Source organism: Mus pahari, chromosome 1 (assembly GCF_900095145.1).
Source record: "Mus pahari chromosome 1, PAHARI_EIJ_v1.1, whole genome shotgun sequence".
In the NCBI taxonomy this organism is placed as follows: Eukaryota; Metazoa; Chordata; class Mammalia; order Rodentia; family Muridae; genus Mus; species Mus pahari.
Window position 1 is genome coordinate 56,126,845 of NC_034590.1, and position 24,253 is coordinate 56,151,097.

At 42.3% G+C, this 24,253-nt stretch overlaps 1 long non-coding RNA gene across 1 annotated transcript in view; it reads left to right on the forward strand.

Moving 5' to 3' along the window:
- Positions 1-23,444, forward strand: part of LOC110325441 — a 77,470-nt gene extending 54,026 nt beyond the window's left edge. Inside the window, exons 3-5 of the long non-coding RNA XR_002380739.1 lie at positions 14,143-14,168; positions 14,523-14,558; positions 22,105-23,444. This is a non-coding gene — a long non-coding RNA (uncharacterized LOC110325441). The remainder of the gene's footprint in view (positions 1-14,142; positions 14,169-14,522; positions 14,559-22,104) is intronic.
- The last annotated feature ends 809 nt before the right edge of the window (positions 23,445-24,253 follow it).

Below are 24,253 nucleotides of genomic sequence, written 5' to 3' on the forward strand. Positions count from 1 at the left end.
CCCCTCCCCTCCCCTCCCCTCTCCTCTCCTCTCCTCTCCTCTCTCCCTCTTACTCTCTTTCTCTCTAGCCTTCCCCCCTCTCTCTTTCTACCTTCTCTCTTTCTCCCTGCCTTTCTATAATAAAGCTCTAAAACCATAGACAGTCTCTGCTCTAGTCAAGATCCGCTGCACTCACTCTCATCGGTGTCAGGAACTTCTTCCCTCATCCCTCTCTCCCATAAACCAGTGGCTTTAGCAAAGTAGCACTGGGTCTCCCCGGGGCTGTAGGAAAATAGCTCCAGGGCTCCCAGGTATACCTGCCCCTTGGCCACCCCCTGAAGAGTAGGTCAGAGGCTTAGATGCCCACCCAGGGATGAGTGGAAGGTAAATAGCAGCCCTCCCACGCTTGACTGACCAGAGAATAGGTGGACCTCTGGCTGGGCGTGGGTCTTCCCCTTCTTACTCTTCCCCAGGGCCCCTTATTAGTTCCCAACACATTATCAGGCAGACTACCTATGAAGATGAAGGAACTGGGCCACACATTGATTCCCAGAGATACACAGAAACATAACAAGCCAGAAAAGTGCATTTCCCCTATCACACTCTCAGGTCAAGGTCTACCTTGTATTATGTTTAAGGTAAACCCTTCTCTCTATCTTCCTCACTATAAGATATCAGCAAAGTTACAAATAGTCTCTATGACAGAGAGAAGGAAAGAGAGAGTGGGTGAGTTCATGTAGTGCTGGGCTTCCTGTACACCAGACAAGCATGTCTTTCAGCACATCAACGCTGGCTGTTTTTATACATAGGCCACTTCAGAAATTCAATAGGTATAATCCAATTTATTTTTCATACCTAAGGTTTGCATAGCAAGTGTTCAAACATTAGTAAGGTAGAGTCTCAATGTAATCTTTATGTCTTCCAGTAATGCCAATGGCAAATGTGATCCCAGGCAGAAATCCTTATTCCTTGATGTAGAATGTTAGTACAAAAACTATGGACGAGCGCTTTCTCTATGTGATAGAGAGTCAGAGAGAAAGACACAGAAAGACAGCACAGGCAGAAGAATTCACTAAAGCATACTGCCCTCTTTTAAAAGGCTAGTCTTCATATGCAGCTGGAGATATGAGCTCTGGAGGTACTGGTTAGTTCATATTGTTGTTCCTCCTTTAGGGTTGCAGAACCCTTCAGCTCCTTGGGTACTTTCTCTAGCTCCTTCATTGGGGACCCTGTGTTCCATCCAATAGATGACTATGAGCATCCACTTTTGTATTTGCCAGGCACTGGCATAGCCTCACAGTAGACAGGCCCTTGGTCTTGTGAAGATTCTATGTCCCAGTATAGAGGAATGCCAGGGCCAGGAAGTGGGAGTGGGTGGGTTGAAGAGCAGGGGGAGAGGGGAGGGTATAGGGGATTTTTGAAAAGGAAACTAGGAAAGGGGATAGCATTTGAAATATAAATGAAGAAAACATCTAATTAAAAAAAGGTTAGTCTTCTCTTCCAGTGAAATGTCCTTTATAAATTAAAATGGGTATGTTCCCATAATTCAGTTGCTAGATAATTGCTCAAAGGAATCAAAAGCTGCATATGAAATAGAGTAGAGGCCTGGACTCACACTTGCCAATGAAAATGGAGGCAGAGATGTGCCCAGTGCTTGCCCCATAACAGCCTGATGCAGAGGCAACTCAAGTACACGTAAGAAGACTCTGGGTGACAGAAACTGGAATATCCCTGTACCAGGACTCAACTAGGCTTAAAATGACATGCCACAATGTGCACAGACCTGGAGGACATTTGGTAGGCGAAATTCACCAAACAGAGACGCAAATATTTTTATGATTCCATGTATGAGAAGTATCTGAAATAGTAGAACTCAGAGGCATTAAACAAAACAAAAGCATGGTTACAGGGGACCAATGTAGGCAGTGCGTGGATTTTTAAGAAGAGGCACAGAATTTCAGTCTAGCATGACAGCATGTTCCAGGAAGAGATGGTGATGATTGCTGCACAACAATGTGTGTGTTTATTTAATGCCATGGGGTTTCTTGAAAATGGCTTCAGTGGTATAGCACAGGGGTCAGGGAATCAATCCTGGGCGCTCACACATGACAGGTAAACACTCCATCACTGAATTACATGACTAACTCCCTAAATTTTATATTATGTATATTTTGCCACAAAAGTCAAATAGCTCTTCTACTTGAAAAACTTCGCTGACACCCAGACCTAGCACGTCTGTTTGACATGTAATACCTCAGGGTGTGAATCATGCCAGGCAAGCTTCTGTTGAGAGCTCCTCTTAGCCTAAAGTATATCGTGTTTACTTTTCACACCTTCGGTGTACACGACAGGTGTTCAAATATTAGTCAGGCAGTGTCTCAATGTAAGCCTCGTGTCTGCCAGTACTTGCATAACCCTATAGTCAGATGTTCTCTACATTTTGACCAGTTGTGGCTTTTCTGTAATAGTTTTTCCTTCTACTGCTAAAAGAAGCTCCTTTGATGAGGAGTGAGAGTTCTATTGTTGGAATTAGTGAATGGGAGTTTTGGCATAAAAACACAAGTGCTATGTCTAAATTAAGGGAAAGAGCAGAGAAGACAAACAGTACATATGCTCACAATAGCCAGACAGGGAAGACCCATTCTTTATTTACCAAGGGAAGGACTTTCTTGGCGTTTAGCATAATAATTTGGGTTATTCAATAAAAATACACTCCTCTCTTTTGCCTAGTTTGATCCTGTGACTGCTTCATGCAAGGTAGATATTAATGAGTGGGATTCAGTTGGAGACCTGAGTGAGATCCTGTCATTGGGCTTTTGATCTTCTATCCTTGATGTCTCCATGAAAGAAACATGCCCTTAGTAGGATGCTAGTGCCACAGGAGTGAGAGACACGTGGAACATAGCAAGGCAAGCTGACCCACAGCTCTGGAGCTTGAAGCAATACTGTTACACTTGATCTGCAAACTGGTAGGTGTGACACTGAAGCATTGGTGTTGGGTTCCGAGGAAATCATCAGGCAGTATCATTGTAGCACAGCTGCTGTATAGTTTGTATGTAAAGCCTGTCCCACAAACCATGCATCGGAACACCTAGTCCCTAACTGTAGAGCTGTTTTGTGAGTTGTGGAACCTTTGGGAGGAAGAACCTAGTGGTGAAAAGTGGATCTCTAGGGGTCTTAAAGGTTGTATAGACTGGCCCTGCTTTTTATCTGGTCTTTGTTCCTGGTACTCAGATATGGGCAAGAATCTGTCTCATGCTCCTGCCACCATGGAGCTTCTGGTGCCATGCGGTCCTGCCCTTACCGGATCATGCTTTCTGAAACAGTGAGAAAAAAGAAGAAAGCCTCTTCTGTAACGTGTTATATACATAGCATCTAAATACCCATTTTGTGGACAACCTCAGTCTTATCAATGGGAGAATGAATAAGTAAACTACGGAAGAGCTATACAATAATAGATACTACTCAGTTATAAAGAGCTACACAGATATAAGCAGAGGTGAATCTCGAAATCTATGCTAAGCAAAAGTGAGACAGACAGAAGAGGTCATACTGCTTGGTTTCCTTTACATTGAATTCTAGTATGGGAAACACTGATATATCATTGTTGGCGGGTCAGAAGTTGCTTATGGTCAGAGGATGAGAAAGAGTGACTGTAAAGGGATATAAGAGAACATTTTGGGGGGGATAGAAGAAATAATTTGTATTTTTGTGAGGATGTTTAAATATGTGTTTACATTTGTCAAAGCTCCTTGTAGGGTACCCTTCACTGGATTTTAGCTTTGGAAATTATATCCCAATAATATAGATTAAAAAGTTGTTATTCCTGATTCCAGTTTCCCTAGTGCTGTGGTGTCTCCCATAGGCTTGTGTTTTTGAAAACTTGGTCCCCAGCTGGTGGCTCTGTTTGGAAAGATTGTGGAACCTTTAGGAGGTGGGGCCATACTGGAGTAAGTGGGTCACTGCTGGGTGGCCCTTGAGGTTTCCTCTGCCATGTCTTGTTTACTTGCTTGCTGACTGTAGATGCAATGTGACTAGCTAGCCTCCTGTTCCTGCAGCCATGACTTTTTCGATGTGATGGAGTATATCTCCCTGAGTAAGCCCAAATCAACATTTTCTCCCCAAATTGCTTCCTATCCCTTATTTGGTCACAGAAACAAGAAATGCAATCCACTCCAAGTAGTATACAACCCATCCTTTGTTAAATGCAGATTTTGCCTTAGAACTTTCCAGCTTTGAACCCTCAGATGCTTTCATCACGTTCTTAGTCAGTTTTAAGCTTCAAAGCTAGTACTTAAACCTGCTTCAGTCTGAATTCTGTTTTGTTCTTGAAATGCATCAACAGTGGAGTCCACACTTGAGCTCCTCAGTCAGTCCCAAGCTTCTGTGCCATTACTCATGGTTGCCGTGACCTGAAGCTGCTCGTGGAGCCCACATTTCGGCTCACCAGAAGCATGCTTCTTGACACACACCCGTGCATTCAACAGCTGCTCTTTGTCCATGGTGACATCTGCCTCCTCTGAGCTATCACTCATATCATTTGTAGCATAGAAATTAATGTTCTGCAGTTGAACTTTCCATTGGTTTCCAATGGAGCATTCTATTGGTGAAGCAGAACCCTGGTCTACAGACTCATGGAGCCTGGGCTCAGTCTATGCCCTGCATGTGGGAAGTATTCACTCGAGTTGACTGAGCAGTTGGCTGAATGAGTATCTGTCAGTCCTCTGATGTGTTCTGAGGCCTTGACTTTTGCTGAGAATTGCACTTGAGGGGCAAGATTTCATTTGCTCTCACCAAGTACTTTTGCTTCTTCAGTATTCAGGGCACCAGAAAGTTCAATTTCTTGTGGCCCAATCATTTAAAAGGTCCTAGTCAGACAGATTTTCCTCCTGTATGCTCCCTGATATGACATGTTGGGAAAGATGGAAATCTTGCTTTTGCTTTGTTAAGTAAAACTTAACAGAAAAGCTAACATAGTTTTGACCACAGTATCAGCCCCATTATGAAGCAAGAAGTAACACAGTATGACTGACAACAGTCATAATGACATCTAAGTCAGCATTATCTTGTCTTTGCTTGACCAGTCTGTGTAGGCCTTCTGGAGGAGTCTAAGGTCAACAAGATAGTTCCTCCTAGGATAAAGCACAAAGGCTTTATTGAGGGACATGAGTGACACTTTCTGCCCTGTTCATCCTCTAGTACAGAGGAAGTGAACATTCCTCATTGGCGGGAACAGGGAAGGCGTTGCTTGACTAGGAACTAAGAGGGGAGATTTGAAAATAGCGAAACAAAAGAGAAAGCTTTAGGTAGAAAACAGGAAGAATGAATGACAGTGGAATTCATCTGGCAGTGTCTAGGAGGGCACTGCTGGGAAGTGGACGGAACTGAGCTTAGGCATACCTGAAGGAGCAGGGACTGAGTCAGAGCCTGAAGAGCCTTTAATGAACCTGGACTCCCCTTCTCAGAAACTTAGGCCTTTAGAGGCTCTTGAGCTGGGAGCGGAATTCGTGATGATAACATGATGAAAAAGAAAGATGGCTTCCATCTCAGCTTTCTCAAGTGCCCCTCTGCTTATGTGGGTCATAACTCATTCCTCTTTCCTTAACCCTCTTTAAATAATAACAATAAAATATCAAATTATTATATTTATATACTAATAAATAATAGTAATAATATTTGTATGTGTGTACATGTGTTTTTGCATGCATGTCTGTGAATTACCTGCATGCTTAGTGCCCTCAGGGTGTAGAAGAGGGCATTAGATCCTGGGGTCTAATGTCTGATTCTTTGGGCAGTTGTGAACTACCCTATAGGTGTTAGGAAATGAACATTAGTCCTCTAGAAGAGCAGCCAGGTACCCCAGAGCCATCTTTCCAGCCCTGCCAGTATCCCACCTCCCTTTTTATTTTTCAGGACAGGGTTTCTCTGTGTAGTCGCAGCTGGCCTTGAACTCACTCTTGTAGATGAAGCTGGCCTCAAACTCAGAGATTTGCCTCCCTCTGCCTCCTAGTGCTAGATTAAAGGTGTGTGACAACAACCTACCAGCTTGCCAGTACTCTTTTAAGCTCTGCTTTTGAGCACAGCAGGGCAGCAGGAAGACTCCAGCTTGCTTGTGACACACACAATATATTTTGGAGATTAGTCTCCTTGGGTAGAAATCAAGCTCCTATAAGGAGCGCTGTCATACTGGACCTCTAGCTTATTTTTTAGATAGTTTTCTTGACAGTCTTCGCCCCACAGGACTAAGGGAGATAATGGGAGTGGGTACTCAGGTGGTTTCTGACCTATAGAGACCTGCTCAGATGACAGCTAGTAGGAAAGTCCACAATTGCCCTTGAATTCTGAGTAGGTACGTTGTTACAATCAATGGATAAATGGAATGTGTGTATAGAGGTGGCCATTTATGCAAGAATGGTGATTGCATATATGACATCAGTGTTGACAAGGAAGTGCAAAGCATTTCACAAGTGGAAGAAGAAGTTGCTAACTCCTATTTTTCACAAGGATGGTGCATATATTTGTTTTCATGATAGATACTAGCTATTCCTTCAGTTCTATTGTGGCTTCATGCTCCTGTATAAATACTTCAGGATGATGTGGCATGGAGAAATCCTTGGTCAGGTTACCGTTCCTTTCTTTTTTTTCCCCATAGAGCTGGAGATAGAACCCAGGGTATTCTAAGCAAGGATTATATCACTAAACTTATCCCACTCCCATCTACCATAGGAACTTGATAATTATGAAGAGATGTGGTGATCCATTCCTGTGATCACCCCTTTCCTAATCAGCTTGCCCTTCACCTATATAGGTCAGAGTCACAGATGTGTATTTCCTAGAGCCTCAAAATTATTGCATGACCTTAGCTTGTGATCCAGTGATTATCTCTTTGTTTGAGAGGGCCTCATTATATTGCCTTGGCTGGCCTGGAACTTACTATGCAGACCACAATGGCCTTGAATTTATAGAGACCTGTCTGCCTCTGCCTTCTAAGTGCTGGGATTAAAGGAGTGTGTCACTACACATGGCCACACCCCTCTCTAGACCTTACCTCCTCTGCTTTTTTGTACTTTATACACAAAAATAATTTTAAAAAAGGAAATAAAGGCTTTTGTCTTTTTAAACACATTTTTCTTTAAAAAAGTGATTATTTGGAAACTTCTCAAAGTAAATGGACTGAGGTCACAATATTTAAGAATTATTTAATTAATTATTTATTATTATTTATTTATTTTTGAGGCAGTATCATTTAGCCTAGGCTGTCATCAACTTTGTTATGAAGCTGAAGATGTCTGAAACTCCTGATCTCTTGCCTTTGCCTCCAGGGTCTGAGAATTTCAGATGTATGCCACTATACCCAGCTAATATTTAGAAAGAGAGTGAGGGTGAGAGCATTTGAGCTCAGAATGCTTAACTGCAAATCTCAAGCCACATGCTTTAAGAATTGCTCAGTACATGGAATATAATGTTGGAAGGAAAATCAACCACTCCAATCCTTTTGCTGATTCTTATCTACTCAAGTTGATTAAAGGCCAGAAAGCAGCCCTTGGTCTTATGCTTCTGTGGACTAATCTAGCCACAGGGGCTGGGGGTGGCGTAGGGCATTTTCCAGAGGAAACCTGAGAGCAGTGGCTTGGCCATATAATTACATGTACATTTTTCGCCATATAGTCAACATGTCAGTAATGATGTTCTGAGAAGAAAATACCATGAAGCTACTAGATAGGTCCTGAAGAAATTACCAGGAGCCAAATGGGAGGGAGGCAGAAGAGGCTGGTGAAGAGCCAGAGGGTAGTGCAGGACTGACCTTGTGAAGAGTGGAGAGAAGGAAGCCAGGTGGGATAGAGGGGGCCTTGGGTGCAGGGCAGTGTAAGGAAGTTCCCACTGTAGGCCAGTTTTTAAATCACCTACCTAATGTCTTAGTTGCTTTCCTGTTGCTGTGATAAAACATTCTGACAAAAACAACTTACGAGAGAGTTTATTTTGGCTCAGGTCAAGGATGCAGTCCACCGTGGTGGCAGGGAATTCCTAGCAATAGGAGCTTGTAGCAACCAACCAGATTGTAGCTTCAGTTAAGGAGCCGAAAATGACAAATGCCTAGATTTTAGCTAGTTACCAAATTTTTATGCAACCCACCACCCAAGTCCCAGCAATAGTGGGGACCTCCTTTAAATTGGGTGTTTTCACTTAAATGAGTCTAATCAAGGTGGTCCCTTATAGTCATCCCCAGAGGCTAAACTAATCTGATTAATCCCTCTTAAGACACTTGGATGTTTGTCATGACAATCATTACTATCACACCTGTCAAATGAGGGTGACATATTCAAAAGTTCAGAAGCAGTTTAGCAGTTTATACCCTGCTGTTATTACTGGGGGATCCTCTGAGACATAGAAGTTCAGGGCAAAGTCTATGGTAGATTCTAAGTCTAGCAGTAGGGACCATTAACTACCTACCTTCTGCAATATGGATGAGAGGTCTCCATGGCCATCAGAGTATCACCCCAATCCCCTCCTTTGCTCTAGGGTAACAGTTCAGAAATGCAAGCTGTATGTTTCCGTTTTCTGTTTCCACATGTTGATGGTATGCGACTGAAATCAATGTCCAAGTATTTGTCTTTGTTGCTCAGAGCTCAGAAATGGGAATCCGCCCAAAGTCCTAACACTTCTTTTAGGCACTGAAGCCAGCATAAGTCAGGCTTTCCTCAGAATTTCTGTCAAATGTAAAAAAAACAAAAATGACTATTTTTCTTTTAAGGGACAACTGTACACTTAAAAGTTCTGCACTTTCCTGGAAGCCAAGCCCCTCTTTTGTCTGTAAGAGGATTATACTGAGCAGCCTATACCCCATTTTATGCTCTGAGGTCGTGCTTTATGCCCAAAGCCCTGGCCCAGGCCATGTGTTTAGTAAGGGAAGGATTTGGTGAGGAATAATTCTGAGTCCTCTAACTCTCAGGCAAATACTTTTTCTCAGTCCATTATTTCTGATCCAGGCACTGAATAATTTATTAGACTTCTGAGTACAACTTAGGTTGTACTTTAGCCAACCTTTTTTCCTATCAGAAATCTCAGAGGTAGGTAATATCATAAATTCATTGTTTTTAATAGCTGAATAGTATTCCATTGTGTAAATGTACCACATTTTCTGTATCCATTCTTCTGTTGAGGGACATCTGGGTTCTTTCCAGCTTCTGGCAATTATAAATAAGGCTGCTATGAACATAGTGGAGCATGTGTCCTTATTACCAGTTGGAACATCTTCTGGGTATATGCCCAGGAGAGATATTGCTGGATCTTCTGGAGGAACTATGTCCAATTTTCTGAGGAACTGCCAGACTGATTTCCAGAGTGGTTGTACAAGCTTGCAATCCCACCAGCAATGGAGGAGTGTTCCTGTTTCTCCACATCCTTGCCAGCATCTGCTGTCACCTGAATTTTTGATCTTAGCCATTCTGACTGGTGTGAGATGGAATCTCAGGGTTGTTTTGATTTTCATTTCTCTGATGATTAAGGATGTTGAACATTTTTTCAGGTGCTTCTCAGCCCTTTGGTATTCCTCAGTTGAGAATTCTTTGTTTAGCTCTGTACCCCATTTTTAATGGGGTTATATGAATTTCTGGAGTCCAGCTTCTTGAGTTCTTTGTATATATTGGATATTAGTCCCCTATCAGATTTAGGATTGGTAAAAATCCTTTCCCAATCTGTTGGTGGCCTTTTTGTCTCATTGACAGTGCCTTTTGCCTTACAGAAGCTTTGCAATTTTATGAGGTCCAATTTTTCGATTCTTGATCTTACAGAACAAGCCATTGCTGTTCTGGACAATGGAGTACTACTCAGCTATTAAAAACAATGAATTTATGAAATTCTTAGGCAAATGGATGGATATGGAAGATATCATCATGAGTGAGGTAACTCAATCACAAAAGAACACACATGATATGCATTCACTGATAAGTGAATATTAGCCTGGAAACTTAGAATACCCAAGATACAATTTGCAAAACACATGAAAATCAAGAATAAGGAATACCAAAGTGTGGATACTTCATTCCTACTTAGAATAGGGAACAAAATACCCATGGAAGGAGTTACAGAGACAAAGTTTGGAACTGAGACAAAAGGATGGACCATCCAGAGACTGCCATACCCGGGGATCCATCCCATAATTAGCCACCAAATGCAGACACAATTGTGTATGCCAACAAGATTTTGCCGACAGGACCCTGATATAGCTGACTCTTGTGAGGCTATGCCTGTGCGTGGCAAATACAGAAGTGGATGCTCACAGTCATCTGTAGGATGGAATACTGGGCCCCCAATGGAGGAGCTAGAGAAAGTTCCCAAAGTTGCTGAAGGGTCTGCAACCCTATAGGTGGAACAACAATATGAACTAACCAGTAACCCCAGAGCTCATGTCTCTAGCTGCATATGTAGCAGAAGATGGCCTAGTCGACCATCATTGGGAAGAGAGGCCCCTTGGTCTTGCGAAGATTATATGCCCCAGTATAGGGGAATGCCAGGGCCAGGAAGCAGGAGTGAGTGGGTTGGGAAGCAGGGTGGGCAGAGGGTATAGGGGACTTTAGGGATAACATTTGAAATGTAAATGAAGAAAATATCTAATAAAAAGTGTTAAAAAATAAAGGTAGGTAATATCCAAAGGAGCTGTTTGCTCCTCCCTCCCCATAGAATGACATACTTTCCAGGGGTCGTCCCAGTACTTGACAGAACTTGGATCTTTGTTACTGTGCTCTCTGGTTGACATTCAAAGCTTTCATTAATCTTTTTTTTCCCCGGGGGCCGTTTTTAGAACCTTTTGAGGTGAATTCACTTATACAAAATGACCGTTTTGATAAGAACAATTCAACAGCATTTGGAGTTACACAAAATAAATCTCTTTATCCATTAAACAGGTGTTTCACTCAACTTATGACAATGGTGCTTCTGCTCTCTTTAGCTATTTACCTATTTTTAAACAAGTACCCTTCTAAAGACAATTCACGGAGGACATATTGATGTCTGTGATCCATACTGCCAATATTGTTCTCCATGGTCCATGTGCCACCACAGTGTCTGTGATCTGTTCCCTAGCTGGAGACCATGGTGATGTTCATGATTGAGGCTGCCAACAGGGGCATGGTAATATTTGTGATCTGTGCTGCTAGCAGGGTCCAGGTTGATGTCCATGATCTGTGCTGCTGCTGGAAACTATGGATTGGAGGTCAGTGTTGCTACAGATAAGCAAGCTTCTTTTATAGTGGTATTAATGACTAAAGACTTATAACTGAGAATGAGAGAGATTGAAGGCTTCCGTGACCACCTCCCTTTCTACCCTCAAAAGAAACAACCCAAACGGGAAGTTATTGAAGAGAGTCCTTAAACATTGTGATAAAGATACTGAAGCTCTTCACAGTCGATGGCTTCTGGTATGGAGTGGGTGGGGCAGGTCTCAAGTTTTCTTTAAGCACTGGCCACTAGGAATTTGACCATGCTCCAATGAATGTATGGGCAACACAAATTGTACTTTGCGAGGTGGAGAGTACAAGGGTGGGAGGGTAGACATGGGAGGAATGGGAACTGTGTTTGAGGTGAGTTGTATGAAGTTCCTAAATAATTAATAAAATATTATGTTAATATTTTAGATTAATTTTAAAAGGAACAAGATTAATTTAATGTGAATTAGTGTTTTGTCTGCATATATGCTCACCATTTGTGCAGTGCCTACGGAAGCCTGATGAAAGTGGTAGATTCCCTGGGACTGGAGTTACAGACAGTTGTGAGCTGCCTGATTTCTGGAATTGAACTCAAGTCCCCTGGAAGAGTAGCCAGTGCTCTTAACTGCTAAGCTATGTCTTCTGTCCCCAAGTTCATCTGTTTTCCTATTTTTACATAAAAAACATATATGACTTTTTTCTGCAGCTTTCAGTCTTCTTCACTCAGCATATTGTTCTAGGTTCGTCTGCACTGTGGTTATGTCAGTCCCTCACTCCTTTTATGGCAGAATGGTATTCCCTAAATAACCTGTGTATTCATCTGTTGAGGAACATTGTAGGTGTTTACAACCATTGGCTATTACAATATTGCCCCAAACACTCCTGTATGTTTTTGAATACCTGTTTTCAGTTATTTGGGCATAAGCTATAAGGAAAAGAGATACACCCTTATTCTCCCTTTGTTACTTATTTGTGTCCCTTGCTGAATCTAGGATCCCAAACAGTACAGGAGCCATTTTACAAGAGAAAATAATAAAGGTTATTATTAAATTTCTGTGCATATGGGAATCATCACAAATAAAGTTTGAGGAAATGTCTGAAGCATAATGTTTTCTTTTTCTTTTTTTTTTTTTTTAGACAAATAACAATTTATACATGCAGGGCTGATAGAACCCTAAAGTCTCCAGACTGGAATGGAAATTGTAGGTATTAACAAAGAGACTGGAGGTGGTGAGATGGTGTAAAAGCTGGAAGATGACAAGGATACCTCAGAATATGTTAGGCCCATGGCAGCCCATGCCAGGCTCTGGTAAACAAAGCTGTCATGATACCCTGGTATGTGAAGGATATTTATCCCCAAAGAGTTATTGCAGTCTAAAGAAGAACAAGTTCATGATATTTGCAGGAAAAATGCATAGAACTATAGACTACCAAGTTAAGCAGAAGGAGCCAGACTTAGAAAGACAAGTGTCATTTATTTTCACTCATATGTGGAATTGAGGCAGGAGGGTCAGGGAGGGAAAAGAGGAGTAGAAGGGAAACAGGGAAATGAGGAATGCAAGGATAATGAGGTGGACTGTAGTTGACACACACTATATGCGTAAATGAGATTATCAGAGTGAAACCCAGTATTGTGTTCAATTAATAGACACTAATAAAAAAGAGAGAGACTTGTTTGACTCTGCATGTAGGAAGGCAGGCCAAGTGGCTCTTGGTTTGTTCTTCCAGTGATTGCCGCTCAAGATACGTTTTTACAACAGTGAGATATGTCTTAGGATGTGTGTCTTTTCTTTCTCTGACACCTCTGAGTGGTTCTGTGTGTTCTGGGAATTCTATACTTAACCTTTTGAGGAGCTGCCAAGGTTTTTCCATGGGAAATGCACCAGTTTACGTTCCTATCTGTAACACACAGGCACTATCATCTCTCCACCTCCTTACACTCTGAATTAATCATAGGATGAGATGGCCATGTCCCCATAAGCCCATTTATTTGAATGCCTGGTCCCTAGTTGGTAGAACTGTTTGTCAAGGATCACAACGTATGACCTTGTTGGAAGAGGTATGTCACTAGAGGTAGGTTCTGAGGTTTCAAAAGCTTATGCCATTCCTAATGGATTGAGATGTACGTTTTCAGCTACTGCTCCAGTGTCATGCCTGCCTTCCTGCTGCCATGCTCCCCACTGTAATAGTCATGGATTCTAATCCTCTGGAGCCATGAGCGCTAAATGAAATGTTTACTTTTATAATTTGTCCTGGTTATGGTGTTTTATTACAACAATAAAAACATAACTAAGATGAGGATGAAGAGGAGACAGAGAGTGTGAAGAAGATACATGAGGGAGAGAAGGGAAAGGAGAAAAGAGGCCAATTTTCCACTTTAATTACTGAATTTTGCCATAAAAGTCTTGACCTATTCCTGTGGGCTATGCACTATATATAATCCTCTCTTAAGTCTTGCCTTCCAGTATTTTCAAATGGAGCTGAAAATATGTGATTTGTGAAGATGGGCAGACTACAGCAGTACAATGTATTGCTTATGCTATATGCTTTCATGAAACTACAGTATCTCAACAAACTGCCATTCATCTCCAAAAGAAGCAGGCCTGGGCATTCTGTGTTTACTACTGCAAGACTGACAGGATGATGAATCCGTACTTATATATTTATTTTTATATAATGGTCTTTAAATACAAGTAGCAACACTAAAAATACTTTCCAAGAAATGTATTTGAAAAATGCTGAGAAGGAAAAAAATCACTCATTTCTGCAGATGAAGACATTATATGCAGTTATAATTAGGGTATATGCAATAGCTTTTTCATTGTTATAGCTTCAGTGTTTCCTCCTATGGTCCAGGTTGACATTTCTAATGCCTATAGCATTAATCTAATGTAGCATAATTTACCTAGCCAGTTCTCAGCTGTTGACACTGGATCTGTTTCTCCTTTTTCCCTATTAGAACGGTTTTTTGATGAAACAGAACACGTGAGTACAGTATGTTTGTTTCTCCCCCGTCCTTCCCTTCTCTATCCTTTCCTCTATCTTCCCTCCCTTCCTTTTTTCTACTGGTTCTGGAGATTGTGTTTCATGTGGGTTTATAAGATATGGGAAAATTTGCACTACTCATATGTATTAGAATGCACTGCTTACAGAAGAAGGTTGTATTGATGGGGTAGTGTCACAGCCTTAGCATCCCAATACTAACTAAATATAACTTGCAGTGTTTAATAAACTTAAAACAACAAGGGCGATTAAAAGCAGTGATTTCCTGAAATGTGTTTAATTGCTTGTGATAAGCCTTCCCCACTTACTTGCTGGTGATTATGTTTTTCTTTTTAGTGGTCTTCCCTCTTCATTTTGGAGGACTGCTTCATGGTAAGTTGCTTTCTTAGTCTATGGTTCTTTTAGTTTTTGATAATTTTTTAAAAAAAGAATCCCATATTCATATAGCTTTTTCTGAGGTCCATGTTTTAAAATTTATTTTTTGTTTTTATTTTTTAATTATTTGCAGAATGCCTGGCTTGTTATGTGGATGATGGGACCTGAACTCTGATCCTCATAATTGCATAGCAAATCATTCTTAATTGCTTCCACCTCTCCATACCTTTATTTCAGCTTTTTTTTTTTTGAGTCACAGCTTAGTCTAGCCTCAAATCTATGTTAATCCTCTTGCCTTAGACTACCAAGATTTGGACTTAGAGTTATGAACCACTGTGCTCACCTTTGAAAGCAATGTCCAGCAGAGACATTTTATAGTTATTAATGGGAAATTAATTATAGTGTAATGCTTCTTGTTATTTATTACTACTGTTCCTACAGCACTGGGGATCAATCCCATGACCTTGCATACACTAGGCAAGTACATGCACCTGTCTAGGTTATCACTTTATAAAACTATATCTAGTCTTTAAAACAATGAATTATAATAGGAACAAACATTTTCTTTTTCTACTTTTCTCCAAAGGCTCGAATACAATGGTTTCATTTGGACTTTCACTGAGTCCTCATAATTCTTGATATATTATCATATAAATATATATTTTCATTTTTAGAAAAATATAGATATCTTGCCCTGTAAGTTTTTCTTGTGGTTCAATGGGGCAGTTATTTGTAGGCACCAAACAACTGAAATGTGATTAGTCTGAATTAAGATGGAAGTGTTAAATACTCATTGGGTTTTAAAGATCTGGTATACAGAAAGAATTGAATATGTCACTGATGGTTTTATACTGTTTACACTGTTTTATAATGTAATATTTTGGATATATCAGAGGTGCATTGAATTAGATATAAAAATAATTTTTGCCTTAAAAAATCCATAATTATGCTAAGAATTTAAAACTTTGTATGTACCTCAAACTAAGTATTTTTCATGCAGTTCTGCCCCAAATGAGTCTAGAATAATCATGAAGGCAACCTGAACAGAAAAAAAGGGAAAACATAGAGACTTACATCTCTACTTATTCAGGGCAAATTATATTCTCCACTGTTTTTTAAATATATTAAATGCATCCTCTCATAGAAAAATATTAGCCCAAAAGCTCAGAATAACCAGGATACAAATCACAGACTATATGAAGCTTAAGAAGGAAGGCCAAAGTATGGATGCTTCAATTCCACTTAGAAGGGGGAACAAAATGATCAGGAGAGACAGAGGGAAGGAGGGGACTGGATGGGAGATGGAAGGGGGAGGGGCAGGATCAGGTAGGGAAAGAGACAGGAGAAAAGTTCAGAGGGCCAGGAGAATGAACAGAAATATGTAGCAGTAGGGGGAGGGCAATGTGGGAACCCCTAGAAAGTTCCAGACACCAGGAATTCAAGGAACTGTCAGGATACAATGAGGATGACATTAGCTGAAATATCCAACAGTAGGGAGATAAAACCTGAAGAGACAACCTCCAGTAGATAGACATGGGCCCCAGTTTAGGTGTGGGGCCACCCTCCCATCTCAAAACTTTTAACCTAGAATTGTTCCTGTCTAAAGGAAATGGAGGGACAAAAATGGAACAGAGACTGAAAAAAAGGCCACCCAGAGACTGCCACCATGGGATCCATCCCATCTACAGACATTAAACCCCAACAATATTACTAATGCCAAGATGTGCTTGCAGACAGGAGCCTGGTATGGTTGTCCTCTGAGAGGCTCTGCCAGCATCTGACTAAGACTGATGCAGATACTCACACCCAACCATTGGACTGAGCCCAGAGACCCCAATGGAAGAGTTAGGGGAAAGACTGAAGGAGCTAAAGGAGATTGAAACCCCATAGGAAGAACAAAGTATCAACTAACTGGACCCTTCAGAACTCCTAGGGACTAAACCACCAACCAAAGAATCTACATGGGCTAGTCCATGGCTTCCACTACATATATATGTAGCAGAGGACTGTCTTATGTGGCATCAGTGGGAGGGGAGCTGATTGGTCCTGTGGAGTCTTGATGACCCAGCAAAGGGGGATGCTAGAGAGGTGAGGCAGGAGTGGGTAGGTGGGGGAGCACACACTTAGAGGCAAAGGGGAGGAGGATGGTATAGGGGGACAACATTTGAAATTAAAAATAATTAACAGAAATTTAATAAAAAATGAATTTGGAAAGAAGTCTGAGCTTAAGTTGGCTGGCTGACTTTGCTGAAAGTCACAGGACAGATCTGGGAATGCCTTCATCCTTAAGCAATAGTACTGACCAGAAAGGACCCGCTCCCATGAGAACTATTGCGATATACATTTCTTTTAATTTTAAACAACTTTGATGAACTTTTTTTTTTTTACAGGTTTATACATCAAGCAAGAGTCAATCTGTATTGTTATTGTGGTTAGTGTAGACCACCCAGGGACTAAGGTTCTGTCATTCTGCTGAGGTCTATGTTTGTGGTATTCTCAGTGTCTTGGATGCTTACAGTTTTCTCCCCTCCCCAACTCATTTCTTGGCCTTCTATACAGCTCAGAAAATGATACTCCAGAGTGAAGCCCTCATTAGCAGTTTGTGTCTGACAAAGGTATCTCCTATAGTTCACCCTTCACTTAAACCTTAGATTATAGATAGTAGAGTTCATTTTCTCCAAGGTTTAGAAAACAGGATCTCCTTTGCCCAGATTCAGCTATTAAACCCCATTCTATCTTTCCTCTGTCTTATTTTTAAGAGATATACATGTCATCAGATGCTCCACTTCCAGTCCTCCTTCCTGTGATGGAGGTAGGGCCAGCCTTGGCCACCTGCATTGCTTCTTCCCTCTGTCCCCAAGGAGGATTTCTTTCCTCTTCCTTATGTTCCTGCCTCTGCAGCTGTTGGTTCTGCCTAGCCAGTAAAGGCAGAAAGGGAGGAAACCCCAACTCCATTTGGAGTCCACCTCACACTAGGACCTGTACTTCCCAGAGGGCTGATTCTACTATAGCCATACCCCTTGACCAATGAGGTGCCTAGACATTCAAGGAAAATGGTTTATGGCCTGTTTGCCATTTGCCAGTAATGACTTAAACAATTTGAAGTTGCAGAATCCAATTTTAGAGCGGCCATCAGCTTTCACAGATCTCCTAGAGTCAATCATGCTGACTCATCTGCCCACCTGGGACAATTATTAACAACTGCTCAGGTATTCTTCACTACTGAAGAAATGGAACAGATTTTAGGAGCCACCTGGAAATTGGTTCTGGGAGCAAATGGGCTGCCCATCCATATTCAGGCAGATATCGATGTGGCCTTCCCTTCTAACTCTGCTGAAGGTAAGGAGAGCCTCTGGGTCTACTGCCAGATTCTGGTGAGGGGTCTCTGGGAAGCCTCCAGGTGGCCAACACATTTATCCAAGGTAAGCTAGGTGATGCAGGGAAAGAATGAAAACACCCAGAGAATATCTAGAGAGGCTTTTTAAAGCCTATATGACCTATCTCCTTTTGACTCAGAGGCCAGAGAGAACCAATCAGCTGTGAACATGGCTTTTGTTAACCAAGTTGCCCCTGGCCACCTGTCAGAAACTTTAATGCCTAGATTGCTTTGTGGGTAAGCAACTGACTGAATTAGTAGCTATAGCTGAGAAAGTTTCCAACAATCCAGAGACTTCTGAGGATTGACAAACCAGAGGATTGGCGAAGGTGCTGCTTCCTGCTGAGAACTGTGGCTGTCCCAATGAAAGAAAGCTGAAAAACCTGGTTCACAGAAGGGGCAGAGGTGATCCAGTCCCCACAAAAGGAGCAATCCACCCTCAGTTACAGAGGGACCAATGTGCCTATTGCAAATAAAAAAGACCTTTGGAAAAATGAGTGACCTAAGAAAAACCCAAGAAAGGGCCCAAAACATTTAGAATTGGAAGAAGTAGATATCTGAGGGAATCGGGGCTCAACCCTCACTCCATGAGCCCTGGGGTACTAGCTGTTTTTTTTTTTTTTTTTTTTTTTTTTTTTTTTTTCAACATGACACAGGCTGGAGTTATCACAGAGAAAGGAGCTTCAGTTGGGGAAGTGCCTCCTTGAGATCCATTTTCTCAATAAGTGATCAAATGGGGAGGCCCTTTGTGGGTGGTACCATCCCTGGGCTGGTAGTCTTGGGTTCTATAAGAGAGCAGGCTGAGCAAGCCAGGAAAAGCAAGCCAGTAAGGAACATCCCTCCATGGCCTCTGCATCAGCTCCTTCTTTCTGACCTGCTTGAGTTCCAGTCCTGACTTCCTTTGGTGATGAACAGCAGTGTGAAAATATAAGCTGAATAAACCCTTTCCTCCCCAACTTGCTTCTTGGTCATGATGTTTTGTGCAGGAATAGATACCCTAAGACACCTGGGAAATACTAAACATGGAGAGGAAGCCCATAGACTTTATGGTGGACATGAGGTCACAACACTCTGCTTTGAAACAACCACTGGGAGCACTGTCAGACCAGAAAACACGGGTGCAAAGAACAATGGGCACCAAGCCCTACCCATGGACTATCTGAATAAAGGTGAACTTCAGAATGGGACAGATAACCCACTCATTTGTTGTCACCCCTGGATGTCTATACTCCCTGCTTGAAAGAGATCTTCTCATCAAAATGGGAGCCCACATCAATTTTGACCCAGAGGGAGTGAAAATTCTGGGTAAGAATGGCCCCATCCATGCCTGATCTTGGCCCTAGAAGCGGAATAGAAATTGTTCCCACAGCCAGTCCCATCTCAACCTACTGCTCCAGAGGTTTCTGGCAGAAGTCCCCAAGATGTGGACAGAAAAGAAACCAATAGGACTCACCTGTCATCCAACCCCAGTTCAAATCCAATTAAGGTCTGGGGCAACCCTAGTCTGAATCAGGCTTTGTCGAATGCCCGGAGAAGCCACAGTGAGCATCACCCAACATATCAACTAGTTCCAGGAAGCAGGGATTCTGATTCCTTGCCAATTGGCACGGAACACCTTTTTCTTCCAGTTAAGAAACCTCATTCCTGTGACTATTGACTTGTGCAGGATTTGAGGGAAGTAAACACGTGGGTAGAGGACATCCACCCTACAGTTTCAAACCCCTACATCTTGGTGAGAAGCCTTCTTTCCGAACATACTGTTTGGACTGTGTTCGACCTGAAGAATGCTTTCTTCATCTTGCATCTGGCATCCAAAAGCCAGTACCTATTTGCCTTCAAATGGAAAGATTTGGAGAGAGGCTTCAATGGACAACTGACTTTGACACATCTACCTCAAAGATTCAAGAAACGGCTCACAGTCTTTGACAAGGTACTGCATGAGGACTTGGGTGAGGACCAGTGGGCCCACCCTCAAACAACTTTAGTACCTCCATGACTGACCTGGAGACATGCCAGGAGGCCACACAAGACCTGCTTGCTACAAGACCTAGGTTACTGAGTGTCTGCTAAGAAGGCCCAACTTTGCCAACTTGAAGTCATTTATCTGGGGTACATACTCAAGTTGGGGGTTAGGGGGGCAATGCATGCTGTTGGACACCCAGAAATAACCCAGTTCCATCAACCCAGAGGCAAATATGAGAATTTCTGGGATCCACTAGGTATTGTAGTCTGTGGGTGCCAGGCTTCACTGAAATAACAAAGCCAGTAGATGAGGCTACCAAGGGCCAAGGAAATAAAATAGAATCGACCCCTGAGATGCACATGGCTTTGAAGACCCTAAGGAAAGCCTTTGGTGGTGCCAGCCGTGGCCTTCCTGGACCTTCACAAACCTTTCTATCTAGATGTGGATGAAAGAAAGGGAATAGAAAAAGGAGTGCTCACCCAAACATTGGGCCCATGGAAAAGACCGATGACCTATTTACCTAAAAAGCTGAATCTGGTGGCCCAGGGATGGCCTGCCTGTCTCTGAATCATATCTGCCATTGCCCTGCTGGTCAAGGATGCAAACAAAATAACCACGGGGAAGGAACTTGTCACCACTCCCCATGCTATAGAGGTAACCCTCAAGAATCCACATAGCCGATGGCCACCCAGTGCTAGACTGGTACACTTCCAGGGTCTGCTTTTGAATACCCCTCACATAAGATATAACCCCCCATCTGCCCTAAATGCAGCAACCCTGCTACTGGACCCATCCTCAGACACAGCAATGATTGCTCTATAGTTTTGGGGCATGTTCCAAACATTAGGCCAGACCTAACTGACATACTATGGCCAGATGCTGAGTGCGTCTACCTCATGGATGGGAGCAGCTTCAGCCAGAACAGAGCCAAATGTGCTGGGGTGGCTCTAGTAGACTTGGACTCTGTCATTTGTGCAATTGCTTTGCTGCCAGGAACTTTAGCACAGTAAGCTGAACTAATGGTTCTGACCCAGGTTTTCAAACTGGTGAAGGGGACCATAGCCAACATTTACACTGGTAGCAGATATAACTTTGCTATAGTTCATGTGCATGGGGTCCTTATACTAAGAGAGGGGACTGATGACTGCTTAAGGAAAAACAACATAAAAAATAAGAATGAAATACATGCTTTACTAGAGGCATTATGGTTCCCCCTCAAGGTGGCCATAATTGATTCCCCCTGGCATCAAAAAGGGACATCAGAAATAGCCTGAAAAAAAGCGACTAGCTGATAAAGCTACAAGGGAGACCACCCAGACTTCCACTGCTCACTTCCTGGTCACCCTGCGACCTACCTCCTCCTGCATATCTGGCCAGCCCCAGAGTATGCTGCTGAAGACAAAAAAGATCAGGCCAAATGCAAGGGAATCTACAGAAGAGATGGATGATTTCACTTCTGAAGGCTGTACTATCCTACCTAAGGAGTTTGCTAGGTAACTCATCCATTAAATCCATCAGGACTCACAACAAGGTCACTGAAAACTAAAGGAATTGCTTCCAGGGGTAAAGTACAAAACATTTTACTTGGGAGCCTTGGTTGATCAGGTAATTTTGCATTGTTGAACCTGCCAGCTGTGAACCCACCGCAGGCTCCAGTCAAGGAACACCAGGAATCAGAATTAGAGGCCAAAATCCAGGGGCTGATTGGGAGATAGTTTACACAGAAGTGAAGCCAGGAATGTATGGATAAAAATACCTGCTGGTTTTATAGATACCTTTTCAGGATGGGTGGAAGCACCCCCTACAAGGGAAACTGCCAACACAGTGGCAAAGAAGATTCTGAAAGGTATCATACCCAGGTATGGACTACCTACCCTGCTTGGGTCTAACAGTGGACTAGCATTCATAAATCAGTATTTAGTACATATCTTAGGGACCCATTGCAAACTGCATTGCGCATACAGACCCCAGAGTTCAGGACAGGTAGAGAGAATAAATTGAACCCTGAATGAGGCCTTAACCAAATTAACCCCTGAAACGGGGTATCTCTCCTACTTTATGTCTTATATAGGGGTAGAAACACCCCTACAATGGCAGAATACTGGTTGCCCCCAGTATCTGAAGTGGGCTTGTACTTCAGAACTCAACCTATGGATACTACCCTGGCTCTAAATCTGACTCAAGATTTTTGTGTTATGGTATAGTTAGTCTCTCAGGTGTTCTCATCCCCCTTTGATATGGCAGATCTTCTCCCATGCTGCTTAACCTCCAAACTGATATTCTAGCTGAATATGGCCAGCACTTGTTCTTGGAGTCCTTGAAGGCCCTCCAAAGACCAGAAGTAACTCCGACCTGTCATCTGCTAGATTTATGAATCTCAACTCCCTTTAATTCCCATTGCTTTGAACCAGGTGACAAAGTTTGGATAATTCGACATACACACAAGACTCTGGGACCCTGCTGGAAAGAACCTCATACCATGATCCTGATCATGCACATGGCTGTATAGGTGGATGGGATCTGGACATGGATACACTACTCCCATGTTAAGCCTGACCGAAGAGAGACAACACAGCAGTTGAGATCTGGCAGGGAGAGACTTTCAGATGTTCCACCAAGAGCAATGGAAGGCATACCCATATCCCGTTGATCCAATAAGGCTGCAACTTCAGCACTCCTGATCATGCTTACGTGCTGCACCCTTCACCGACCCTTCAGTCTAACCTGGATGCTTATAGATGTTGGAAGAGGTGAAATTCTTCACCAAGTCTCCACACTAGTGCAGAAGGGACCTAGTTCCCTGATCTGGAGCTATAGTTGGATGATTTCTCTGGGTTTGGGAGCTTGGAATTGCACCATTGGACCAAAAATGGCCGATTCTATGTTTGCCCAGGCCACTGCTGCATCAAGGCCCAGAAAGATAAGTGTGGAGGGTCTCCGTTTCCTTTTGTGTTGTTTGGGGATATGAATTCACCTGCTATATATGGTGACTTGTGGTGCACGCATTATTAATACTTTAGTCAAGTTTGTTAAGGAATGGATGTCCACTGATGGTTGAGAATCCAACTGGTGATTCACAAGCAGCAATACCAGCCCATCTTAGGTTTCAAGTTAGGCCATTATTCAAGGAGGGAATGAGCGTTGGGCTAACTCCATGAGAGACTGCAAGATGCCAGTTCAGGAGACTAGGCCTAAGTGTCTGTTTCCCAAAACTGAGCAGACCAGTTCTTGGAAAAACCACAGCCCATGAACAGCCAGTCAGAAGCTGCCCTGCCAAGGTTATTCAGCAAGGGTTCTTGTAAAGTCCCCAGGCCCCCAGTAATGAGTTTGAAAAGCCCACAGAACTATAGTCAAGAGTTACCCATAGCCCTGGAGTTAGAGCCAACCATTTGGGATAAAGGTCACCTACCTCTTCTTGGAATTCCCCTAATCACCTTTAAATTGAGCTACCTACAGAGCTCACCTTGAGGTTACCATTTCTATGAATTGTAGACCCTTGCATGCTGGATTTCTGCAGAATAAATGCTCTTTCCTTTTTTATACCTTTTGAGTCTGGGGTATCATTCTTAAGTGCTTCATGGACCCCAGCACTTACTCCTATCGATGTTGATTAATGAATTTACACTTGATTGCATGAACTATAAAGTGAGATTATCATTATTATCTTGCTCAAAATTTCCCAGCATGGGACTCCCAAGTTTGCTCCTGGACTCTTCCCCTTTTAAAACATTCTTTGTGACTCCTTGGATTATTCAAAGTTCTTTTTTTTCCCCAGCCTCAAATTCTGAACGAATCCTTTATTCCAGAAGCCCAGGGTTTGTTTTTGTTTGTTGGTTTTTTTTGGGGGGGGGTTGTTTGTTTTGTTTTTGAACGTAGAATGACATTTAGGAACTAAGATCTAGATGTTACACTTCATTGTATTGACTGGATTGTCATTGCGCCAAGTCCTCTCACAGTGAAAGCCAGTTTGTGTGTGTTAGCTTATCTCTACCTCCATATCTATTTTTATAGTTCTTTCTCCAACATGAAACAAACCTGTCATTATTCACAATGAATGTGCTTATTTTTTTCGGTCCTAAAATACAGACAAAATTCTTTCACAGTTGATAATTTATACTCCTGTGAAAAACAAAAATATCAGCTCGAGCACAATATCTACATATGATTCTTTTCTATTTAGCATGTACCATATACAATCAAAATACTGTTTTCCAAGGTTTCTTAAATCAGTTGTGCTCTTTGCTACTTAGTTTGTTGTAGTCATATAAATAATTCATAATGCAATTCCCTCAGTTTGCTTGTATTCTATCTTGCCAAAAATGTGTATTCAAACACTTTTCCCATTTGGAAAAC